Source organism: Mytilus trossulus, chromosome 10 (assembly GCF_036588685.1).
Source record: "Mytilus trossulus isolate FHL-02 chromosome 10, PNRI_Mtr1.1.1.hap1, whole genome shotgun sequence".
Taxonomy (NCBI): Eukaryota; Metazoa; Mollusca; class Bivalvia; order Mytilida; family Mytilidae; genus Mytilus; species Mytilus trossulus.
This window is the reverse complement of record NC_086382.1, coordinates 26,486,510-26,500,585: the sequence shown is the minus strand read 5'-3', so window position 1 is coordinate 26,500,585 and position 14,076 is coordinate 26,486,510. Positions and strand designations below refer to the sequence as shown.

At 33.5% G+C, this 14,076-nt stretch overlaps 11 non-coding genes across 11 annotated transcripts; all 11 read right to left on the bottom strand.

Moving 5' to 3' along the window:
• Positions 1-574: 574 nt before the first annotated feature.
• LOC134688630 (U6 spliceosomal RNA) lies at positions 575-681 on the bottom strand. The gene has a single exon (XR_010101850.1). It is a non-coding gene; the product is annotated as a U6 spliceosomal RNA (small nuclear RNA).
• Positions 682-1,735: 1,054 nt separating this feature from the next.
• On the bottom strand, positions 1,736-1,842 carry LOC134688614 (U6 spliceosomal RNA). Its single transcript, XR_010101834.1, has one exon. It is a non-coding gene; the product is annotated as a U6 spliceosomal RNA (small nuclear RNA).
• Positions 1,843-2,457: 615 nt separating this feature from the next.
• LOC134688631 (U6 spliceosomal RNA) lies at positions 2,458-2,563 on the bottom strand. Its single transcript, XR_010101851.1, has one exon. It is a non-coding gene; the product is annotated as a U6 spliceosomal RNA (small nuclear RNA).
• A 1,054-nt stretch (positions 2,564-3,617) lies between these two features.
• Positions 3,618-3,724, bottom strand: LOC134688613 (U6 spliceosomal RNA). Its single transcript, XR_010101833.1, has one exon. It is a non-coding gene; the product is annotated as a U6 spliceosomal RNA (small nuclear RNA).
• A 616-nt stretch (positions 3,725-4,340) lies between these two features.
• Positions 4,341-4,447, bottom strand: LOC134688627 (U6 spliceosomal RNA). The gene has a single exon (XR_010101847.1). It is a non-coding gene; the product is annotated as a U6 spliceosomal RNA (small nuclear RNA).
• A 615-nt stretch (positions 4,448-5,062) lies between these two features.
• Positions 5,063-5,169, bottom strand: LOC134688646 (U6 spliceosomal RNA). Its single transcript, XR_010101865.1, has one exon. It is a non-coding gene; the product is annotated as a U6 spliceosomal RNA (small nuclear RNA).
• A 1,054-nt stretch (positions 5,170-6,223) lies between these two features.
• Positions 6,224-6,330, bottom strand: LOC134688645 (U6 spliceosomal RNA). The gene has a single exon (XR_010101864.1). It is a non-coding gene; the product is annotated as a U6 spliceosomal RNA (small nuclear RNA).
• Positions 6,331-7,384: 1,054 nt separating this feature from the next.
• LOC134688634 (U6 spliceosomal RNA) lies at positions 7,385-7,491 on the bottom strand. The gene has a single exon (XR_010101854.1). It is a non-coding gene; the product is annotated as a U6 spliceosomal RNA (small nuclear RNA).
• Positions 7,492-8,545: 1,054 nt separating this feature from the next.
• LOC134688629 (U6 spliceosomal RNA) lies at positions 8,546-8,652 on the bottom strand. Its single transcript, XR_010101849.1, has one exon. It is a non-coding gene; the product is annotated as a U6 spliceosomal RNA (small nuclear RNA).
• A 1,054-nt stretch (positions 8,653-9,706) lies between these two features.
• On the bottom strand, positions 9,707-9,813 carry LOC134688628 (U6 spliceosomal RNA). Its single transcript, XR_010101848.1, has one exon. It is a non-coding gene; the product is annotated as a U6 spliceosomal RNA (small nuclear RNA).
• A 1,054-nt stretch (positions 9,814-10,867) lies between these two features.
• On the bottom strand, positions 10,868-10,970 carry LOC134688633 (U6 spliceosomal RNA). The gene has a single exon (XR_010101853.1). It is a non-coding gene; the product is annotated as a U6 spliceosomal RNA (small nuclear RNA).
• Between the last annotated feature and the right edge of the window lie 3,106 nt (positions 10,971-14,076).

Genomic DNA, 14,076 nt, shown 5'->3' with positions numbered 1-14,076 from the left:
TCAATAGATACATATTCAGGATTTGAGATATTTGCATATTTCCGTAAACCTTTTGCAAAATTTAAAAGAAAACGCAATCGGAAAGGAAAAATAAGTAGTTAGGGACAACTAACTAACAAAAGAACGCATTTTGGTATACGGGTTTAATGTGAAATTTTATAACTTTGGATGAAAATTGTTTTCAACACTAAAACGGTACAAACGTTTCCAGTACGTATAGTGGTCGTATAATGTAAATAAGTTAGCGGTTAATCGTAAATAGCCTAAATGTCGAGTTGTAAAAAAAGCCATTACATAAGCACCTGTATGCATGCACGGAACTCCTTTATAGAGTTTCAAGATCATTAGGATCAATCAAGAAAATCGTAGTGAAACCTCTAGAATATATTAAAGTAACAAGATTTGTATTCTGACAAACCCGAGATGCTATATTTTTTTCCCCCAGGACGAAAAGATAGTACAACGGTTGAACATGTCCGATTGTATTAATTCGCATGTAGTTTAGAATGTTGATGACGTCTATGAAAAATAAACATCTTACTGTTCTTTGTATATAACAAATATTGGATCAAAGAAAAATATGGAACGCTTCACGAATTTGCGTGTCATCCTTGCGTAGGGGCCATGCTAATCTTCTCTGTATCGTTCCAATTTTAGTATATGTACTGCCGAAGCGAGTACAACAACAGATTCGACTGACACCTATATATACTCGTAATTTCTCAATAGATACATATTCAGGATTTGAGATATTTGCATATTTCCGCAAACCTTTTGCAAAATTTAAAAGAAAACGCAATCGGAAAGGAAAAATAAGTAGTTAGGGACAACTAACTAACAAAAGAACGCATTTTGGTATACGGGTTTAATGTGAAATTTTATAACTTTGGATGAAAATTGTTTTCAACACTAAAACGGTACAAACGTTTCCAGTACGTATAGTGGTCGTATAATGTAAATAAGTTAGCGGTTAATCGTAAATAGCCTAAAGGGAAAACGGTAGTATTTAATTTTCCCAGCATTAGGATGGCCTTTTGTGTACCCAAGACAGGTGAAGGAAGTCAAATTATGAGCGCTGTGATTGGATGTAAGGGTACAATATATTTTTTATTTATCTATGAATAACTGCAGTGTGTAAATTTATAATATAAATTTTAAAACCTATTGAAATATTTTCTAGAGAATTATTCGAAAAGGCTTCCAAAATTTCATAAATTTGGTGCAAAATGACGGTGGGCATGGATAACATAAACCAGCTCCGTTGGAAATTGGTCATGATACTATTTGGCTTCAATTTTTAGAATACAGTAATAAAGTTCTAACACCACACATAACTGTTTTATCCAGGTTTTTATTATAAAAACTGGTAAATTTAGAAAATGTTAGTATTGTCGCCTATGGCAGAATAAATAGTACCGTTTTCCCTAAATGTCGAGTTGTAAAAAAAGCCATTACATAAGCACCTGTACGCATGCACGGAACTCCTTTATAGAGTTTCAAGATCATTAGGATCAATCAAGAAAATCGTAGTGAAACCTCTACAATATATTAAAGTAACAAGATTTGTATTCTGACAAACCCGAGATGCTATATTTTTTTCCCCCAGGACGAAAAGATAGTACAACGGTTGAACATGTCCGATTGTATTAATTCGCATGTAGTTTAGAATGTTGATGACGTCTATGAAAAATAAACATCTTACTGTTCTTTGTATATAACAAATATTGGATCAAAGAAAAATATGGAACGCTTCACGAATTTGCGTGTCATCCTTGCGCAGGGGCCATGCTAATCTTCTCTGTATCGTTCCAATTTTAGTATATGTACTGCCGAAGCGAGTACAACAACAGATTCGACTGACACCTATATATACTCGTAATTTCTCAATAGATACATATTCAGGATTTGAGATATTTGCATATTTCCGTAAACCTTTTGCAAAATTTAAAAGAAAACGCAATCGGAAAGGAAAAATAAGTAGTTAGGGACAACTAACTAACAAAAGAACGCATTTTGGTATACGGGTTTAATGTGAAATTTTATAACTTTGGATGAAAATTGTTTTCAACACTAAAACGGTACAAACGTTTCCAGTACGTATAGTGGTCGTATAATGTAAATAAGTTAGCGGTTAATCGTAAATAGCCTAAATGTCGAGTTGTAAAAAAAGCCATTACATAAGCACCTGTATGCATGCACGGAACTCCTTTATAGAGTTTCAAGATCATTAGGATCAATCAAGAAAATCGTAGTGAAACCTCTACAATATATTAAAGTAACAAGATTTGTATTCTGACAAACCCGAGATGCTATATTTTTTTCCCCCAGGACGAAAAGATAGTACAACGGTTGAACATGTCCGATTGTATTAATTCGCATGTAGTTTAGAATGTTGATGACGTCTATGAAAAATAAACATCTTACTGTTCTTTGTATATAACAAATATTGGATCAAAGAAAAATATGGAACGCTCACGAATTTGCGTGTCATCCTTGCGCAGGGGCCATGCTAATCTTCTCTGTATCGTTCCAATTTTAGTATATGTACTGCCGAAGCGAGTACAACAACAGATTCGACTGACACCTATATATACTCGTAATTTCTCAATAGATACATATTCAGGATTTGAGATATTTGCATATTTCCGTAAACCTTTTGCAAAATTTAAAAGAAAACGCAATCGGAAAGGAAAAATAAGTAGTTAGGGACAACTAACTAACAAAAGAACGCATTTTGGTATACGGGTTTAATGTGAAATTTTATAACTTTGGATGAAAATTGTTTTCAACACTAAAACGGTACAAACGTTTCCAGTACGTATAGTGGTCGTATAATGTAAATAAGTTAGCGGTTAATCGTAAATAGCCTAAAGGGAAAACGGTAGTATTTAATTTTCCCAGCATTAGGATGGCCTTTTGTGTACCCAAGACAGGTGAAGGAAGTCAAATTATGAGCGCTGTGATTGGATGTAAGGGTACAATATATTTTTTATTTATCTATGAATAACTGCAGTGTGTATATTTATAATATAAATTTTAAAACCTATTGAAATATTTTCTAGAGAATTATTCGAAAAGGCTTCCAAAATTTCATAAATTTGGTGCAAAATGACGGTGGGCATGGATAACATAAACCAGCTCCGTTGGAAATTGGTCATGATACTATTTGGCTTCAATTTTTAGAATACAGTAATAAAGTTCTAACACCACACATAACTGTTTTATCCAGGTTTTTATTATAAAAACTGGTAAATTTAGAAAATGTTAGTATTGTCGCCTATGGCAGAATAAATAGTACCGTTTTCCCTAAATGTCGAGTTGTAAAAAAAGCCATTACATAAGCACCTGTACGCATGCACGGAACTCCTTTATAGAGTTTCAAGATCATTAGGATCAATCAAGAAAATCGTAGTGAAACCTCTACAATATATTAAAGTAACAAGATTTGTATTCTGACAAACCCGAGATGCTATATTTTTTTCCCCCAGGACGAAAAGATAGTACAACGGTTGAACATGTCCGATTGTATTAATTCGCATGTAGTTTAGAATGTTGATGACGTCTATGAAAAATAAACATCTTACTGTTCTTTGTATATAACAAATATTGGATCAAAGAAAAATATGGAACGCTTCACGAATTTGCGTGTCATCCTTGCGCAGGGGCCATGCTAATCTTCTCTGTATCGTTCCAATTTTAGTATATGTACTGCCGAAGCGAGTACAACAACAGATTCGACTGACACCTATATATACTCGTAATTTCTCAATAGATACATATTCAGGATTTGAGATATTTGCATATTTCCGTAAACCTTTTGCAAAATTTAAAAGAAAACGCAATCGGAAAGGAAAAATAAGTAGTTAGGGACAACTAACTAACAAAAGAACGCATTTTGGTATACGGGTTTAATGTGAAATTTTATAACTTTGGATGAAAATTGTTTTCAACACTAAAACGGTACAAACGTTTCCAGTACGTATAGTGGTCGTATAATGTAAATAAGTTAGCGGTTAATCGTAAATAGCCTAAATGTCGAGTTGTTAAAAAAAGCCATTACATAAGCACCTGTATGCATGCACGGAACTCCTTTATAGAGTTTCAAGATCATTAGGATCAATCAAGAAAATCGTAGTGAAACCTCTACAATATATTAAAGTAACAAGATTTGTATTCTGACAAACCCGAGATGCTATATTTTTTTCCCCCAGGACGAAAAGATAGTACAACGGTTGAACATGTCCGATTGTATTAATTCGCATGTAGTTTAGAATGTTGATGACGTCTATGAAAAATAAACATCTTACTGTTCTTTGTATATAACAAATATTGGATCAAAGATAAATATGGAACGCTTCACGAATTTGCGTGTCATCCTTGCGCAGGGGCCATGCTAATCTTCTCTGTATCGTTCCAATTTTAGTATATGTACTGCCGAAGCGAGTACAACAACAGATTCGACTGACACCTATATATACTCGTAATTTCTCAATAGATACATATTCAGGATTTGAGATATTTGCATATTTCCGTAAACCTTTTGCAAAATTTAAAAGAAAACGCAATCGGAAAGGAAAAATAAGTAGTTAGGGACAACTAACTAACAAAAGAACGCATTTTGGTATACGGGTTTAATGTGAAATTTTATAACTTTGGATGAAAATTGTTTTCAACACTAAAACGGTACAAACGTTTCCAGTACGTATAGTGGTCGTATAATGTAAATAAGTTAGCGGTTAATCGTAAATAGCCTAAATGTCGAGTTGTAAAAAAAGCCATTACATAAGCACCTGTATGCATGCACGGAACTCCTTTATAGAGTTTCAAGATCATTAGGATCAATCAAGAAAATCGTAGTGAAACCTCTACAATATATTAAAGTAACAAGATTTGTATTCTGACAAACCCGAGATGCTATATTTTTTTCCCCCAGGACGAAAAGATAGTACAACGGTTGAACATGTCCGATTGTATTAATTCGCATGTAGTTTAGAATGTTGATGACGTCTATGAAAAATAAACATCTTACTGTTCTTTGTATATAACAAATATTGGATCAAAGAAAAATATGGAACGCTTCACGAATTTGCGTGTCATCCTTGCGCAGGGGCCATGCTAATCTTCTCTGTATCGTTCCAATTTTAGTATATGTACTGCCGAAGCGAGTACAACAACAGATTCGACTGACACCTATATATGCTCGTAATTTCTCAATAGATACATATTCAGGATTTGAGATATTTGCATATTTCCGTAAACCTTTTGCAAAATTTAAAAGAAAACGCAATCGGAAAGGAAAAATAAGTAGTTAGGGACAACTAACTAACAAAAGAACGCATTTTGGTATACGGGTTTAATGTGAAATTTTATAACTTTGGATGAAAATTGTTTTCAACACTAAAACGGTACAAACGTTTCCAGTACGTATAGTGGTCGTATAATGTAAATAAGTTAGCGGTTAATCGTAAATAGCCTAAAGGGAAAACGGTAGTATTTAATTTTCCCAGCATTAGGATGGCCTTTTGTGTACCCAAGACAGGTGAAGGAAGTCAAATTATGAGCGCTGTGATTGGATGTAAGGGTACAATATATTTTTTATTTATCTATGAATAACTGCAGTGTGTAAATTTATAATATAAATTTTAAAACCTATTGAAATATTTTCTAGAGAATTATTCGAAAAGGCTTCCAAAATTTCATAAATTTGGTGCAAAATGACGGTGGGCATGGATAACATAAACCAGCTCCGTTGGAAATTGGTCATGATACTATTTGGCTTCAATTTTTAGAATACAGTAATAAAGTTCTAACACCACACATAACTGTTTTATCCAGGTTTTTATTATAAAAACTGGTAAATTTAGAAAATGTTAGTATTGTCGCCTATGGCAGAATAAATAGTACCGTTTTCCCTAAATGTCGAGTTGTAAAAAAAGCCATTACATAAGCACCTGTACGCATGCACGGAACTCCTTTATAGAGTTTCAAGATCATTAGGATCAATCAAGAAAATCGTAGTGAAACCTCTACAATATATTAAAGTAACAAGATTTGTATTCTGACAAACCCGAGATGCTATATTTTTTTCCCCCAGGACGAAAAGATAGTACAACGGTTGAACATGTCCGATTGTATTAATTCGCATGTAGTTTAGAATGTTGATGACGTCTATGAAAAATAAACATCTTACTGTTCTTTGTATATAACAAATATTGGATCAAAGAAAAATATGGAACGCTTCACGAATTTGCGTGTCATCCTTGCGCAGGGGCCATGCTAATCTTCTCTGTATCGTTCCAATTTTAGTATATGTACTGCCGAAGCGAGTACAACAACAGATTCGACTGACACCTATATATGCTCGTAATTTCTCAATAGATACATATTCAGGATTTGAGATATTTGCATATTTCCGTAAACCTTTTGCAAAATTTAAAAGAAAACGCAATCGGAAAGGAAAAATAAGTAGTTAGGGACAACTAACTAACAAAAGAACGCATTTTGGTATACGGGTTTAATGTGAAATTTTATAACTTTGGATGAAAATTGTTTTCAACACTAAAACGGTACAAACGTTTCCAGTACGTATAGTGGTCGTATAATGTAAATAAGTTAGCGGTTAATCGTAAATAGCCTAAAGGGAAAACGGTAGTATTTAATTTTCCCAGCATTAGGATGGCCTTTTGTGTACCCAAGACAGGTGAAGGAAGTCAAATTATGAGCGCTGTGATTGGATGTAAGGGTACAATATATTTTTTATTTATCTATGAATAACTGCAGTGTGTAAATTTATAATATAAATTTTAAAACCTATTGAAATATTTTCTAGAGAATTATTCGAAAAGGCTTCCAAAATTTCATAAATTTGGTGCAAAATGACGGTGGGCATGGATAACATAAACCAGCTCCGTTGGAAATTGGTCATGATACTATTTGGCTTCAATTTTTAGAATACAGTAATAAAGTTCTAACACCACACATAACTGTTTTATCCAGGTTTTTATTATAAAAACTGGTAAATTTAGAAAATGTTAGTATTGTCGCCTATGGCAGAATAAATAGTACCGTTTTCCCTAAATGTCGAGTTGTAAAAAAAGCCATTACATAAGCACCTGTACGCATGCACGGAACTCCTTTATAGAGTTTCAAGATCATTAGGATCAATCAAGAAAATCGTAGTGAAACCTCTACAATATATTAAAGTAACAAGATTTGTATTCTGACAAACCCGAGATGCTATATTTTTTTCCCCCAGGACGAAAAGATAGTACAACGGTTGAACATGTCCGATTGTATTAATTCGCATGTAGTTTAGAATGTTGATGACGTCTATGAAAAATAAACATCTTACTGTTCTTTGTATATAACAAATATTGGATCAAAGAAAAATATGGAACGCTTCACGAATTTGCGTGTCATCCTTGCGCAGGGGCCATGCTAATCTTCTCTGTATCGTTCCAATTTTAGTATATGTACTGCCGAAGCGAGTACAACAACAGATTCGACTGACACCTATATATACTCGTAATTTCTCAATAGATACATATTCAGGATTTGAGATATTTGCATATTTCCGTAAACCTTTTGCAAAATTTAAAAGAAAACGCAATCGGAAAGGAAAAATAAGTAGTTAGGGACAACTAACTAACAAAAGAACGCATTTTGGTATACGGGTTTAATGTGAAATTTTATAACTTTGGATGAAAATTGTTTTCAACACTAAAACGGTACAAACGTTTCCAGTACGTATAGTGGTCGTATAATGTAAATAAGTTAGCGGTTAATCGTAAATAGCCTAAAGGGAAAACGGTAGTATTTAATTTTCCCAGCATTAGGATGGCCTTTTGTGTACCCAAGACAGGTGAAGGAAGTCAAATTATGAGCGCTGTGATTGGATGTAAGGGTACAATATATTTTTTATTTATCTATGAATAACTGCAGTGTGTAAATTTATAATATAAATTTTAAAACCTATTGAAATATTTTCTAGAGAATTATTCGAAAAGGCTTCCAAAATTTCATAAATTTGGTGCAAAATGACGGTGGGCATGGATAACATAAACCAGCTCCGTTGGAAATTGGTCATGATACTATTTGGCTTCAATTTTTAGAATACAGTAATAAAGTTCTAACACCACACATAACTGTTTTATCCAGGTTTTTATTATAAAAACTGGTAAATTTAGAAAATGTTAGTATTGTCGCCTATGGCAGAATAAATAGTACCGTTTTCCCTAAATGTCGAGTTGTAAAAAAAGCCATTACATAAGCACCTGTACGCATGCACGGAACTCCTTTATAGAGTTTCAAGATCATTAGGATCAATCAAGAAAATCGTAGTGAAACCTCTACAATATATTAAAGTAACAAGATTTGTATTCTGACAAACCCGAGATGCTATATTTTTTTCCCCCAGGACGAAAAGATAGTACAACGGTTGAACATGTCCGATTGTATTAATTCGCATGTAGTTTAGAATGTTGATGACGTCTATGAAAAATAAACATCTTACTGTTCTTTGTATATAACAAATATTGGATCAAAGAAAAATATGGAACGCTTCACGAATTTGCGTGTCATCTTTGCGCAGGGGCCATGCTAATCTTCTCTGTATCGTTCCAATTTTAGTATATGTACTGCCGAAGCGAGTACAACAACATATTCGACTGACACCTATATATACTCGTAATTTCTCAATAGATACATATTCAGGATTTGAGATATTTGCATATTTCCGTAAACCTTTTGCAAAATTTAAAAGAAAACGCAATCGGAAAGGAAAAATAAGTAGTTAGGGACAACTAACTAACAAAAGAACGCATTTTGGTATACGGGTTTAATGTGAAATTTTATAACTTTGGATGAAAATTGTTTTCAACACTAAAACGGTACAAACGTTTCCAGTACGTATAGTGGTCGTATAATGTAAATAAGTTAGCGGTTAATCGTAAATAGCCTAAAGGGAAAACGGTAGTATTTAATTTTCCCAGCATTAGGATGGCCTTTTGTGTACCCAAGACAGGTGAAGGAAGTCAAATTATGAGCGCTGTGATTGGATGTAAGGGTACAATATATTTTTTATTTATCTATGAATAACTGCAGTGTGTAAATTTATAATATAAATTTTAAAACCTATTGAAATATTTTCTAGAGAATTATTCGAAAAGGCTTCCAAAATTTCATAAATTTGGTGCAAAATGACGGTGGGCATGGATAACATAAACCAGCTCCGTTGGAAATTGGTCATGATACTATTTGGCTTCAATTTTTAGAATACAGTAATAAAGTTCTAACACCACACATAACTGTTTTATCCAGGTTTTTATTATAAAAACTGGTAAATTTAGAAAATGTTAGTATTGTCGCCTATGGCAGAATAAATAGTACCGTTTTCCCTAAATGTCGAGTTGTAAAAAAAGCCATTACATAAGCACCTGTACGCATGCACGGAACTCCTTTATAGAGTTTCAAGATCATTAGGATCAATCAAGAAAATCGTAGTGAAACCTCTACAATATATTAAAGTAACAAGATTTGTATTCTGACAAACCCGAGATGCTATATTTTTTTCCCCCAGGACGAAAAGATAGTACAACGGTTGAACATGTCCGATTGTATTAATTCGCATGTAGTTTAGAATGTTGATGACGTCTATGAAAAATAAACATCTTACTGTTCTTTGTATATAACAAATATTGGATCAAAGAAAAATATGGAACGCTTCACGAATTTGCGTGTCATCTTTGCGCAGGGGCCATGCTAATCTTCTCTGTATCGTTCCAATTTTAGTATATGTACTGCCGAAGCGAGTACAACAACAGATTCGACTGACACCTATATATACTCGTAATTTCTCAATAGATACATATTCAGGATTTGAGATATTTGCATATTTCCGTAAACCTTTTGCAAAATTTAAAAGAAAACGCAATCGGAAAGGAAAAATAAGTAGTTAGGGACAACTAACTAACAAAAGAACGCATTTTGGTATACGGGTTTAATGTGAAATTTTATAACTTTGGATGAAAATTGTTTTCAACACTAAAACGGTACAAACGTTTCCAGTACGTATAGTGGTCGTATAATGTAAATAAGTTAGCGGTTAATCGTAAATAGCCTAAAGGGAAAACGGTAGTATTTAATTTTCCCAGCATTAGGATGGCCTTTTGTGTACCCAAGACAGGTGAAGGAAGTCAAATTATGAGCGCTGTGATTGGATGTAAGGGTACAATATATTTTTTATTTATCTATGAATAACTGCAGTGTGTAAATTTATAATATAAATTTTAAAACCTATTGAAATATTTTCTAGAGAATTATTCGAAAAGGCTTCCAAAATTTCATAAATTTGGTGCAAAATGACGGTGGGCATGGATAACATAAACCAGCTCCGTTGGAAATTGGTCATGATACTATTTGGCTTTAATTTTTAGAATACAGTAATAAAGTTCTAACACCACACATAACTGTTTTATCCAGGTTTTTATTATAAAAACTGGTAAATTTAGAAAATGTTAGTATTGTCGCCTATGGCAGAATAAATAGTACCGTTTTCCCTAAATGTCGAGTTGTAAAAAAAGCCATTACATAAGCACCTGTACGCATGCACGGAACTCCTTTATAGAGTTTCAAGATCATTAGGATCAATCAAGAAAATCGTAGTGAAACCTCTACAATATATTAAAGTAACAAGATTTGTATTCTGACAAACCCGAGATGCTATATTTTTTTCCCCCAGGACGAAAAGATAGTACAACGGTTGAACATGTCCGATTGTATTAATTCGCATGTAGTTTAGAATGTTGATGACGTCTATGAAAAATAAACATCTTACTGTTCTTTGTATATAACAAATATTGGATCAAAGAAAAATATGGAACGCTTCACGAATTTGCGTGTCATCCTTGCGCAGGGGCCATGCTAATCTTCTCTGTATCGTTCCAATTTTAGTATATGTACTAGGCGAGTGATATGAGAGCCAAATTTACATTTTTAATGCACCTACCTAACACACGGCTAAATTATATATCACTGGAAAGCTAAGAATGTGTACTTTCCAAATATCCCGGTCGTCAAAAGAAATTATGGTGCATTTTTTTTTAAATCGAGGTCAAAGGTCATGGGTGCAATTTCATTTCAAGGTTACTTCCAGTAGAAAAATCGAGTCAAAACAAATGCAAAAACGAAATAATTTTATAGGAATGCTGTATTACTGTTGGAAAAATATATTTTTATCATAGTATTAAATATTCTTGGTTGATTTTAACGGTAACGCATGTCACGTAACGTTTTCTCTCGGAGTCTTTGAAAATCAACCATTAAGTCACACAAATGTCTCTGTAGTCGCTCTGGCATTATCTAAATTTTATAATATCTCTATGTCATTTAATTGCACGTATTTACAAACATATATCTGTAAATTTGATATAAATAATCCGAAACAAAATATTTGAAGCAAGGGGAAAATATAACATATGACGTATTTTAATTTTTTTAGAAAAGTTTGATGATGAGCTGTACAATAAAATTGAGGAAGCGTATGTGTCATGTCAATTTGAAAGCCTACCAACCGTGTTAAGATCAGACAACCATAGAGCAGATTTTTTTTTTTATTATTGTAGCGCAATATGTTGAGTCTGGATCATACCGCAATTTCATTTACATCACTAAATCAGACATGATAAGAGTACTAACTAACATTACTAAAATGAGTAAAGAGCTACTAGTATATTTATATGAACAAATTGACAATTTTAATATCACATCACAAGGAAAATATGACCACTCATTTACGTCAAACTGTGTTTGATTTTAATATAGTCGGCCGCCGTGTATCTTGAGATATTTTATTAATCTAACAACGCTTGACAAGTAGTTTGTACTTTTTTTAAATTACGCTAGTGATGACGTTCGGCTACTTGGCACTAAGAATTACTTTTTAATATCTTGTTTCAACGCTTCAAAAGGGAAGAAAAGGTTATCCTAATATTGAACCTTTTATTTGGCTTTCTTATTTTCAAATCCCGTTAGCGTATAACCTAAATGATCGAAACGTCGGACCAATTGGATGTTGGACCATTTAGGGGTCGGAATATTACGATATCGGAATATTATAGCTTCATTTTAACTTGTAATGTCATCATTCTTATCGGTCAACATTTCCATACAAAGACAACTTCCTTGGCATGTGCATATATCAGTACAGCAGAGGTTTTGCTCAAAGCGAACATAAAATTTACTATATACAGATTGAATTAAAAATTGGGACTGGACATGCGGGATATGTCAAAGAGACCCCAAACCGTTCAAAATGAAGGCAACGGCCGAAGACCACCAATGGATCATCAATGCAGCAAGAAACTCCCAAACCCGGAGGCGTTCTTCAGCTGGCCCCTAAACAAAAATGTACTAGTTTGTAATGATAATGGACGTCATAATAAGCTTCGAAATATACTCAAGAATCTAAAATAACAAAACTAAGAATGGTCAGAGGCTCCTGATTTTGGAAAAGGCGCAAAATTGCGGCAGAGTTAACATGTTTTGGAGAATCTCAACCCTCCCTCTATACCTATACCAATGCGTGAACAGATCAAATCTTGTAGAAAGTTAGATGACATGATGCTGGACCGATGTTGCCTTTGAGCCAACCAAAGTCATAAGGAGAACTTTTATTGTTTCTTTAGTTAGGTCGACATTGTCTTGGATAAAAGGTTGACCCCCAGAAGAAAAATAATGCCATGTAGAATGTATGCCCCATTTTTAATTTTTCTAATATCCTGATCAGTCAAACGTGTTTACAGTTATCAAAGGTGTGTCCATAAATAAGGTGCATTTGTAATGATAAACCTAAATAAAAAGACAAAAAAATGTTTATAGATAATATACATTCTACTAAAGCCATACATATAAGAAATTTGTCTATAGGAATATCGTACGCTTTATTAACTGCCGCAGATGCGCCATCATCCAAAAGACAATACAGAAATGTTTTTAAAGCAGGTGGCATAATTTCAATTGAATAATCCAGTGAAATGTTTTTAGCTAATGGATACAACTTCACCCTATATCTGCTTTCGAAAAATACTAGTAGCTGCATAAAGTGCTTGCAACCAGTTTCGCAGTCACTGCTCAGATCTTTAAAATTGACAGACTGTATATCACAGTCATTTTAAACGGCTAATTTTCTGTCATTCACGGCATAAGACAAAATTATTATATAGAGCTACTGTATGTACAATATTGGATGTCCCTTGGCCTTGTAACTATAAATTGACCATTTATTTTTAGTTTTTGTTGAAGCTGATAATAGTTAAAATTGAGAATGGAAATTGGGAATGTGTCAAAGAGACAACAACCCGACCAAATAAAAAAAAATAAAAAACAGGAGAAGGTCACCAACAGGTCTTCAATGTAGCGAGAAATTCCCGCACCCGGAGGCGTCCTTCAGCTGGCCCCTAAACAAATATATACTAGTTCAGTGATAATGAACGCCTTACTAATTTCCAAATTGTACACAAGAAACTAAAATTAAAAAAATAGTTGTGTAGTTTTCTCGGCGACGATCCTCGGGCGGAAATTAAACCCGGTTAACTGATCAAGTAATTAAAGTTGTTAACCAGAATACTTCCTTGTGTACTGGCACGGCATCTTTAATCGTCGAAATGTTAGTAAAAGCTGTTTTATGCTCAGAATTAAATAGGTTTTTACTTTCTGATTTCAAATTTTGTAGCAAAAATTTAGCGATGCAAGCTCGATGGTATAAAGATTTAATAGTAAAATTATCATGAGTTATTTTGTAAATCAGATCATTGTAGAAGATATATGTAGTAACACTCAATACAGCTTGAGTTTGCTCCTCAGAAGATACCTTCTGAAGTTGTGTAACTTGCTTATAGGCTTTATACATTGGCAAAATATACAAACAAAAAATCAGAATGAGTTGTAGATATACTGCCCTCGTTCATATGTGATATATGAGAAGAGACTGGTCGGCAGAATTGGTACATGTAGTACTAAGTCTTTGTTCAGACAAAACAGAAGATGATAGGTTTCGCTTACTTTTGAAATATTTATAGC